The sequence below is a fragment of the Salvelinus namaycush genome, chromosome 40 (assembly GCF_016432855.1).
Source record: "Salvelinus namaycush isolate Seneca chromosome 40, SaNama_1.0, whole genome shotgun sequence".
Lineage (NCBI taxonomy): Eukaryota > Metazoa > Chordata > Actinopteri > Salmoniformes > Salmonidae > Salvelinus > Salvelinus namaycush.
In genome coordinates, this window is record NC_052346.1 from 7402254 (window position 1) to 7412645 (window position 10392).

A 10392-nucleotide genomic window follows, 5' to 3' on the forward strand; every position below is an offset into this window, starting at 1 on the left:
AAGGTCATGGCATGTTATTTCAGCTGTCATGACATATTATGACATGGTTATGACCATATCATAGTGTGTTATGATGCTGGTTTTCAAGTAAAGTGTTACCTAAATATCTCCAGGCCTGAAATTAGCAATTTGGCGCACATTTTTAAGGACTCCCCTTAAATATTTCCACACCTCCCACCTTAGTGCAAGCGAGCTGATGTTAAACAGGTAAATTCCCAACTCTGGTGCAAGGGTTATAATTTTTTTTTTAAAGAGCGCCTATTTTTTGTTTTGTTTTTAAATTGCAAACGAGAGTGTGTTTGACAACAGCACTGCTTTAACGCCAACTGAAAATAGAGACCATAGTGTCCTCAAAGGACCCCAGACTCAACGGCTGAGATTAAGAATCAAGCAATAGCGAGCCACTTCCCAATACTAGATTAACAGTATTATCTGAAACTAAAAGATTGCCAGAGAAGAAATGTGTTTGTTGAAAAAAACTAAAATATATATACAGAAAATACTAATATACAGGAAAAAAATGAAGTCATTTTCAAATTATATTAAGATTTTTTAATTTTTATTATTGGTGGTATTATGCATGAAATCATTTGTTTATATTAATGCAGGGAGACAGTCTGCCCTTCAGCTTTGACTGACATCTGAGGTAATTTGATGACATACTACCCTTGGAGAGGCCAGTGTGTCTTAATAATGCCAGAGTTCTGACTCGAATAGCTGAAGGCACTAATATTACAAGAAACATACCACTGAACTGAAGTGGTCCTGTGGGACTCAGATGGTAGAGTAAGAGTATGGTGCTTACAACGCAAAGGTTGTGGGTTCAATTCCCACATTTATCACATAGGCCTACACACAAACACTGACAGTAGAACATTTCTATTCCAAATGATGAAAGAAATGTAGGCACTTGCTGTAATGTAAATTGCTTTGGATAAAAGCTGCTAAGTGAAGTATTATTGCAGTAAGTGGCAGTAAATATGTCCATAAAGTATAAGTATTGCGTAATACAAAGAAACTGCTTTCACTTTGTGCAGGGTTTCTTTGAGACTTTGCTTTACTGTAGTTTTATCTATATTCCCATCCTGTCTCACTCTCCTACTTGAGATATTTCTGTCAGAGCCTCCATGTTTGTGATTGTGCGATGAGCATTGTGTTGAACATGACTGAACAGGGATTACATGGTGCCGCTGACAGTGGCATGGCATGCAGCTCTGGAGTGCTCTCGGACGAGACCTGACTGAAGTCACTCTGACAGAGGGCCCAGGGCTTGGTATGCTGCACAACATGGTCTGTATACATACATACATACATACATATACAGTGGGGAGAACAAGTATTGGATACACTGCCGATTTTGCAGGTATTCCTACTTACAAAGCATGTAGAGGTCTGTAATTTTTATGATAGGTACACTTCAACTGTGAGAGACGGAATCTAAAACAAAAATCCAGAAAATCACATTGTATGAGGGCCAAAATCCCTGCTGCAGTGTGTGTAAACCTGGTCAAGAACTACAGGAAACGTATGATCTCTGTAATTGCAAACAAAGGTTTCTGTACCAAATATTAAGTTCTGCTTTTCTGATGTATCAAATACTTATGTCATGCAATAAAATGCAAATTAATTACTTAAAAATCATACAATGTGATTTTCAGGATTTTTGTTTTAGATTCTGTCTCTCACAGTTGAAGTGTACCTATGATAAAAATTACAGACCTCTACATGCTTTGTAAGTAGGAAAACCTGCAAAATCGGCAGTGTATCAAATATTTGTTCTCCCCACTGTATATACACGTGTGTATATATATGTGTGTATATATATATATATTATATATATATATATATATATAAATAAACACACACATATATACATACACATACATACACACATTATATATATACAGTTGAAGTCGGAAGTTTACATAGACCTTAGCCAAATACATTTAAACTCAGTTTTTCACAATTCCTGACATTTAATCCTAGTAAAAATTCCCTGTCTTAAGTCAGTTAGGATCACCACTTTATTTTAAGAATGTGAAATGTCAGAATAATAGTAGAGAGAAGGATTTATTTCAGCTTTTATTTATTTCATCACATTCCCAGTGGGTCAGAAGTTTACATACACTCAGTAGTATTTGGTAGCATTGACTTTAAATTGTTTCATTTGGGTCAAACGTTTCGGGTAGCCTTCCACAAGCTTCCCACAATAAGTTGGGTGAATTTTGGCCCATTCCTCCTGACAGAGCTGGTGTAACTGAGTCAGGTTTGTAGGCCTCCTTGCTCGTACACACTTTTTCAGTTCTGCCAACAATATTTATTTGGGATTGAGGTAAGGGCTTTGTGATGGCCACTCCAATACCTTGACTTTGTTGTCCTTAAGCCATTTTGCCACAACTTTGGAAGTATGCTTGGGGTCATTGTCCATTTGGAAGACCCATTTGCGACCAAGCTTTAACTTCCTGACTGATGTCTTGAGATGTTGCTTCAATATATCCACATCATTTTCCTTTCCTCATGATGCCATCTATTTTGTGAAGTGCACCAGTCCCTCCTGCAGCAAAGCACCCCACAACATGATGCTGGCACCCCTGTGCTTCACGGTTGGGATGGTGTTCTTCGGCTTGCAAGCCTCCCCATTTTTCCTCCAAACATAACGATGGTCATTATGGCCAAACAGTTCTATTTTTGTTTCATCAGACCAGAGGACATTTCTCCAAAAAGTACAATCTTTGTCCCCATGTGCAGTTGCAAACCGGATTCTGGCTTTTTTATGGCAGTTTTGGAGCAGTGGTTTCTTCCTCGCTGAGCGGCCTTTCAGGTTACGTCGATATAGGACTCACCCAAAACTATAGTTTGTTAACAAGACATTTCTGGAGTGGTTGAAAAAAAGAGTTTTAATGACTCCAACCTAAGTGTATGTAAACTTCCGACTTCAACAGATAGAGAGAGAGAGAGATAGAGATAATAGTGAGACTGCAGGTCCTGCTCAATAATATCACTATCTCAGCCTGTGTGAATATGTTCAGTCAGTGTGAGAGACAGACAGAGATGGAGAGAGACAGACGGAGAGAGCGAGAGAGAGAAAACGAGAGCGATTGAGGGAGAAAGGGGATATATGCAAGGCACCATAACACAGTAAAATATATCCACCCAATTATTCATGGTGTTTTTTTGGTCTCCAGAACCACAAATACAATTCTATGTGGACTCCAAAATAGTTACTAAACAAACACAAGACCCATGATACATTGGTGAAATGAGAAATGCAACTTCACGATTCAATATTCCCAACTGTGCATGCCATGTAGCCGAGATTGATATCCTGCTGATGTACTGTACATGAAATATGCATGCCTTTTCTGAATCTAATATTTCTGTGAAACCCATGCATCGTTCATTCCAAGCACTACCTAATTCCTAGATTTGATTTTAGTACCTAAGAATATACATGCCTTCAGCTAGGCTAAAACCTCTATTTCTAGCAGAGATCAGTATCCTAGGTTAGAAACAAGCAAATATGAAGAGCGTAGTGCATATCATTTCATCAAATCACCCTATGTCTTTCAGAAGCCTTCAAAGATGAACACGTGCTTTCCCAACGTTTCATGCAACATTTGTTGAGGAATATATGTTGTGTTTAAATGTTCAATATATTCCTGGATTTAAAGGGCTGGTTTTAAAAATATAATCAAAAGCTCCATTTAAATAGATGCCTGTTAATGTCAGGGGAGCCTATCCAAATATAGATGAAAAGATTGTGCAGAACCCTCATGCTATCTGTTTGTGTAACGGAGATAATGATGAGTGCTGTATGGAGAGCAAATCCAGCCAGTCCAATTAACAGCTTTGACACAGATGCACTATAAAACATTACATAACAGGACTATCCATTCACTGTATACACTCAAGACATTCACTAAATGTATATTATGTGTCTTTCTTCTACACACACACACACTACATGACCAAAAGTATGTGGACACCTGATAGTCTATAATCATGGGCATTAATATGGAGTTGGTCCCCCCCATTGCTGCTAGATGTTGGACCTGCTTCCATTCAGCCATGAGCATTAGTGAGGTCGGGCACTGATGTTGGGCGATTAGGCCTGGCTCGCAGTTGCCATCCAATTCATCCTAAAGTTGTTCGATGGGGTTGAGGTCAGGGCTCTGTGCAGGCCAGTCAAGATCTTTCACACCGATCTCGACAAACCATTTCTGTATGGACCTCGCTTTGTGCACGGGGGCATTATCCTGCTGAAACAGGAAAGGGCCTTCCCCAAACTGTTGCCACAAAGTTGGAAGCTATGCATTGGGGCAGGAAGCGATTCGTCCGTCAGACTGCCAGAGGGTGAAGCGTGATTTGTCACTCCAGAGAACGCATTTCCATTGCTCCAGAGTCCAATGGCGTCGAGCTTCACACCACTACCGCTCCTCGGCCATGGAAACCCATTTCATGAACCACCTGATGAACAGTTCTTGTGCTGACGTTGCTCCAGAGGCAGTTTGGAACTTGGTAGTGAATGTTGCGACCGAGGACAGACTATTTTTATGCGCTTCAGCAATCGGTGGGCCCGTTCTGTGAGCTTTTGTGGCCTACCACTTCGCGGCTGAGCCGTTGTTGCTCCTAAACATTTCCTCTTCACAATAACAGCACTTACAGGCTTCCACTGTTAAGTTGTTCTCTTCTAATGAAGATGAATAAACCCTAAAGCACAGCGATAAAGAGTGAGTGAGATTGGGGGGGAGAGAGAGTGTGACAGAGAGAGAGACAGATAGAGACTGAGAGAAAGATAGAGAGAGTGAGAGAGAGAGAGAGCTTATTGAGACTGCAGCTCCTGCTACAAGATATCACGACACTATCACAGCCATGTGTGAATATGTCCTCCCTACAGTCTCTCACTTTTCCTTTACAAAGAATGTCATGCAGTCCAAACCACAACAATCTAAATAAATGAAATTATTACAACTGCTTTACTCTCAAGTTGAACTCTACTGTTGGCAGAGCATCAGAAAATGTAAATACACTTTCAAAAAAAAAAAAGTACAAGTTGGAACCGAATAGGTTCTTGAGAGCGATGCCATATGGGGAACTATTTTAGGGTCTCTGAAGAACCATAAATGTGATGGTTCTTTGAAGAACCAGACATAAATTGTAAAACAGAAATGTTTCGGCCATCCAGAAAGGGAAATGTATAAACCTGCTGTAGGGTTTTAAGCATTATTTGCATATTTCCCAGGGTGCCTTTCGAGTGAATTTTAGAGTTAACAGTACCACCCATGACTATGTTTGCTAGTGACAGAGAAATGGTTACTGCATTAATTAAGTTTATATTTCTTTGGCCTTCGCCAAGTGAGATCCCAACTTAGTATGTTGCCATTCAATTTTTTAAGACAGGTATTCCCAAACTGGGGTTTGCCAAATATATATATATGAGAATCACATTTTTATCTTCTTTTTTTTTTTTACATTTTCAAACAGTCCATTTATATTTTCCAACGGGGCTATACATTTGGGTGAGGTTTTTTTCTCACCTGAGTAGCCTCGTTTCACTGCCAAAAATGAAATTCAACCATCTAGTGTTCAGCAAAATAACAACACAATGTCAAATACAGGTAGCCTAATCAAATAATTAACACCCAATCACATTAAGCGTTACTCTCTCACGGGAATTCCACTAACGGTCCGTATGTAGCCAAACATAGCAGCTGCTCATGTTGGAGTGGTAACGCGCGTGCAAGAAGTTGCTCCCAACGCCACTTGGGTACACTGCAGCATTCACCGAGAGGCTCTTGCTACCAAGGGAATGCCTGACAGCTTGAAAGACGTTTTGAACACTACAGTGAAACTGGTTAACTTTGTTAAAGCATGGCCCCTGAACTCTCGTGTATTTTCTGCATTATACAATGATATGGGCAGCGACCATGTAACGCTTTTACAACATACAGAAGTGCGCTGGTTATCAAGGGGCAAAGTATTAACACGTTTTTTTAAATTGAAAGACAAGCTTAAAGTTATCTTTACTGACCATCACTTGTCTGACCGCTTGCATGATGACAAGTTTCTCACACGACTGGCCTATCTGGGTGATGTGTTTTCTCGCCTGAATGATCTGAATCTAGGTTTACAGGGACTCTCCGCAACTATATTCAATGTGCGGGACAAAATTCAAATCAAATCAAATTTTATTTGTCACGTGCTCTGAATACAACAGGTGTAGACCTTACAGTGAAATGCTTACATACAGGCTCTAACCAATAGTGCAAAATAGGTATTAGGTGAACAATAGGTAGGTAAAGAAATAAAACAACAGTTAAAAGACAGGCTATATACAGTAGCGAGGCTATAAAAGTAGCGAGGCTACATACAGACACCGGTAAGTCAGGCTGATTGAGGTAGTATGTACATGTAGATATGGTTAAAGTGACTATGCATATATGATAAACAGAGAGTAGCAGCAGTGTAAAAAGAGGGGTTGGGGGGAGGCACACAATGCAAATAGTCCGGGTAGCCATTTGATTACCTGTTCAGGAGTCTTATGGCTTGGGTGTAAAAACTGTTGAGAAGCGTTTTTGTCCTAGACTTTGCACTCCGGTACCGCTTGCCATGTGGTAGTAGAGAGAACAGTCTATGACTGGGGTGGCTGGGGTCTTTGACTATTTTTAGGGCTTTCCTCTGACACCGCCTGGTGTAGAGGTCCTGGATGGCAGGCAGCTTAGCCCCAGCGGTCAGAGGCCGAGCAATTGCCATACCAGGCAGTGATGCAACCAGTCAGGATGCTCTCGATGTTGCAGCTGTAGAACCTTTTCAGGACCCAATCTTTTTAGTTTCCTGAGAGGGAATATAGTTGCCTTTGTGTTCTTGGGCACAGGGACTATGGTGGTCTGCTTGAAACATGTTGGTATTACAGACTTAAATCAGGGACTTGTTGAAAATGTCAGTGAAGACACCTGCCAGTTGGTCAGCACATGCCCGGAGCACACGTCCTGGTAATCCGTCTGGCCCCGAAGCCTTGTCTATGTTGAACCGTTTAAAGGTCTTACTCACGTCGGCTACAAAGAGCGTGATCACACAGTCGTCCGGAACAGCTGATGCTCTCATGCATGCCTCAGTGTTGCTTGCCTCAGAGCGAGCATAGAAGTGATTTAGCTCGTCTGGTAGGCTCGTGTCACTGGGCAGCTCGTGGCTGGGCTTCCCTTTGTAGTCTGTAATAGTTTGCAAGCCCTGCCACATAAGACGAGCGTCGGAGCCGGTGTAGTATGATTCAATCTTAGCCCTGTATTGACGCTTTGCCTGTTTGATGGTTCGTCGCAGGGCATAGCAGGATTTCTTGTAAGCTTCCGGGTTAGAGTCCCGCACCTTGAAAGCGGCAGCTCTACCCTTTAGCTCAGTGCGAATGTTTCCTGTAATCCATGGCTTCTGGTTGAGGTATGTACGTACAGTCACTGTGGGGACAACGTCCTCGATGCACTTATTGATAAAGCCAGTGACTGATGTGGTGTACTCCTCAATGCCATCGGAAGAATCCTGGAACATATTCCAGTCTGTGATAGCAAAACAGTCCTGTAGTTTAGCATCTGCTTCATCTGACCACTTTTTTATAGACCGAGTCACTGGTGCTTCCTGCTTTAATTTTTGCTTGTAAGCAGGAATCAGGAGGATAGAGTTGTGGTCGGATTTACCAAATGGAGGGCGAGGGAGAGCTTGGTACGCATCTCTGTGTGTGGAGTACAAGTCATCTAGAATTTTTTCCCCTCTGGTTACACATTTAACATGTTGATGGAAATTTGGTAGAACTGATTTAAGTTTCCCTGCATTAAAGTCTCCGGCCACTAGGAACGCCGCCTCTGGGTGAGTGGCTTCCTGTTTGCTTATTTCCTTTTACAGCTGACAAAATTGAGGCTATGACTAAGAAGTTGGAGCTCTTTTCTGTCTGCATTAACAAGGACAACACACAGGTCTTTCCATCATTGTATGATTTTTTTGTGTGCAAATGAACTCAAGCTTACGGACAATGTCAAATGTGATATAGCGAAGCACCTGAGTGAGCTGGGTGCGCAATAATGCAGGTACAGTGGTTTCCCCTTTAAAGGTTGCGTCATACTGCGGCACACCTTGTGGGCTGCCTCAGCGTTCTGTGGCACGTAATTGAATTCTCAGCCATTTATTCTGTTAATGCAAGTTAGTGCTAATTTGACCACCAGAGTGCATCTTTGAGAAGTGTTCGATAGTCTTCCATATTGGCATTACCAGAGTTGAATTCTCAGCCATTTCAAATGAGGGCACACGGAATTTGTTCTTAACTGATTGCATGTGTGTTATTTCATAGTTGTGATGTCTTCACTATTGTTCTACAATGTCGAAAATAGTAAAAAATTAAGAAGTCCAGATATGGCGCTGTACATGTGATGTGTGACGGTCGGGAGTAGGCTACACCATAAGTGGAATGGAACATTCTAAATTAATATCTAAGGGGCATTGTCACGATCGTCGTTAGGTGAAAGAGAGGACTAAGGCGCAGCGTGATATAAATACATCTTCTTTTATTTGAAGATGAAAACGAACACTAATACAAACTAGACAAAAACAACAAACGACCGTGAAGCTACAAAACGAAAGTGCAGACACAAGCAACTAACGTCAAGACATAGACAATTACCCACAACCTACCTAATGCCTATGGCTGCCTAAATATGACTCTCAATCAGAGACAACGATAGACAGCTGTCTCTAATTGAGAACCAATCCAGGCAACCATAGACTTACATAAACACCTACACTGAACACAACCCCATGAACTCTACCAAAACCCCCTAGACAATACACACACCCTAGACTAGACAATACACACACCCTAGACTAGACAAAAAACACACAAACATCCCCCATGTCACACCCTGACCTAACTAAAATAATAAAGAAAACAAAGATAACTAAGGCCAGGGCGTGACAGGCATAACATTTCCACACCCTAATTGTAGTGTAACCAAACTTTCAGTTGAGCGTACTAGCTTTGCTTTCTCTACAAGAAGTTGATGCTGTTGCTACTGTATGCAACCTCTTGCTAGCATAACAAATGACTAGTTTGACATTTTTCGATTTTGGGTGTGTTCTTAAATTCAATCTGGAGTGCCTGCGCTCATATATTCAGAGCGTTGTCAGATTGTCAGTTTGTAAATTCAGACCGTTTCGCTCTCGGATCGCACACTGGACGTTCGGGCTGAGGAGTAACGTTAGGGTTGATTTGAGCATTCTGGTCTTACAACGGCAGTCAAGCACCCAAGCTAACGTTGGCTAGCTTGCTAGCTACTTCCAGACATAAATGAGACCACTCTGACCATTTTACTAGCCCTAGCAGAGCTGGTTAGGCAGTTTTCATGTTAACCAGAGTGTTGGTGACTAACTGTGCTGCTGGAAACATTGAATTATGCTTTTTTTGCCGACGCTCTGGTACACTCAGACGAGAGTGCTCTGAAATCGGTGTAGATAGCCAGAGCGAATTTACGAAAGCAACCGAATATCCATTGTCAACGCACAATGACTATTCCATTTAGTTAAGAATGACGGGAATAATCAAGTCAATAAATGTTGGGTAGTTAGATAGCCTATAGTTAATATACTGGCAAATTTGATGTATAACTACTAACGTTAGGTAGCTAGCTAACATACCGGTACATGCTGCTGTAAATGATATGCTATGTGGTTCGTAAGGACAGCGTAGCTAACAAATTGTCAGCCAACATAACGTGTAAGGTAACTTACTTGAAAAGGCATTACTTTATTACATTGAGTAGCAAGCTACCCCTTGGTCTGTGATAGGAGGGGGAGGGGGGGGGGGGGTTCACACCTAGCTCGGCTATTAGACTATTCTTTAGTAAAGGTTGAATAGTCTATTGTTCAGCTATTAGCCCCCCTCCCCAACTTGCAACAAATTGTTGTTACTCACATCTCGTTCCTCGCCCTCTTCCACCTGTCATTCTGCGCCTGAGTGGCTCGCTTGTGGGTGTGCTGGCAGGATATGGCAACAACTTGGGTTGTGCGTCAAGAATTCTGCAGAGCAAGTTGGTATGACGGTCTGGTTACTCACGGGCAAATTGTTATATCCTATGGAGATGCATTTGTGTCTTTTTGTAGAGAGCAAAACTTTTTTATTATCAATCAATAATAATTGTTTTGAAAACAACTTATTCCCGACACAAAGTCATAGCAGACACCTACGAAGAAGGACTGTGTGATGATGGCATATCAGGTAAGCAGCACTGGGCGTTCTTCCGTCCAAATTTTACATAGCTAGTAGTTAACTCCTACGATTCAGTGTCGGTTCATAACATTCTACTATATTACATACAGTTGAAGTCTGACGTTTACATAGACCTTAGCCAAATACAT

The 10392-nt window shown here is 41.5% G+C and overlaps 1 long non-coding RNA gene across 1 annotated transcript in view; it reads right to left on the bottom strand.

Annotated features, from left to right (window-relative positions):
* LOC120033669 overlaps positions 1 to 10181 on the bottom strand; it is an 86871-nt gene extending 76690 nt beyond the window's left edge. The window contains exon 1 of the long non-coding RNA XR_005473981.1: positions 9950 to 10181. This is a non-coding gene — a long non-coding RNA (uncharacterized LOC120033669). The remainder of the gene's footprint in view (positions 1 to 9949) is intronic.
* Between the last annotated feature and the right edge of the window lie 211 nt (positions 10182 to 10392).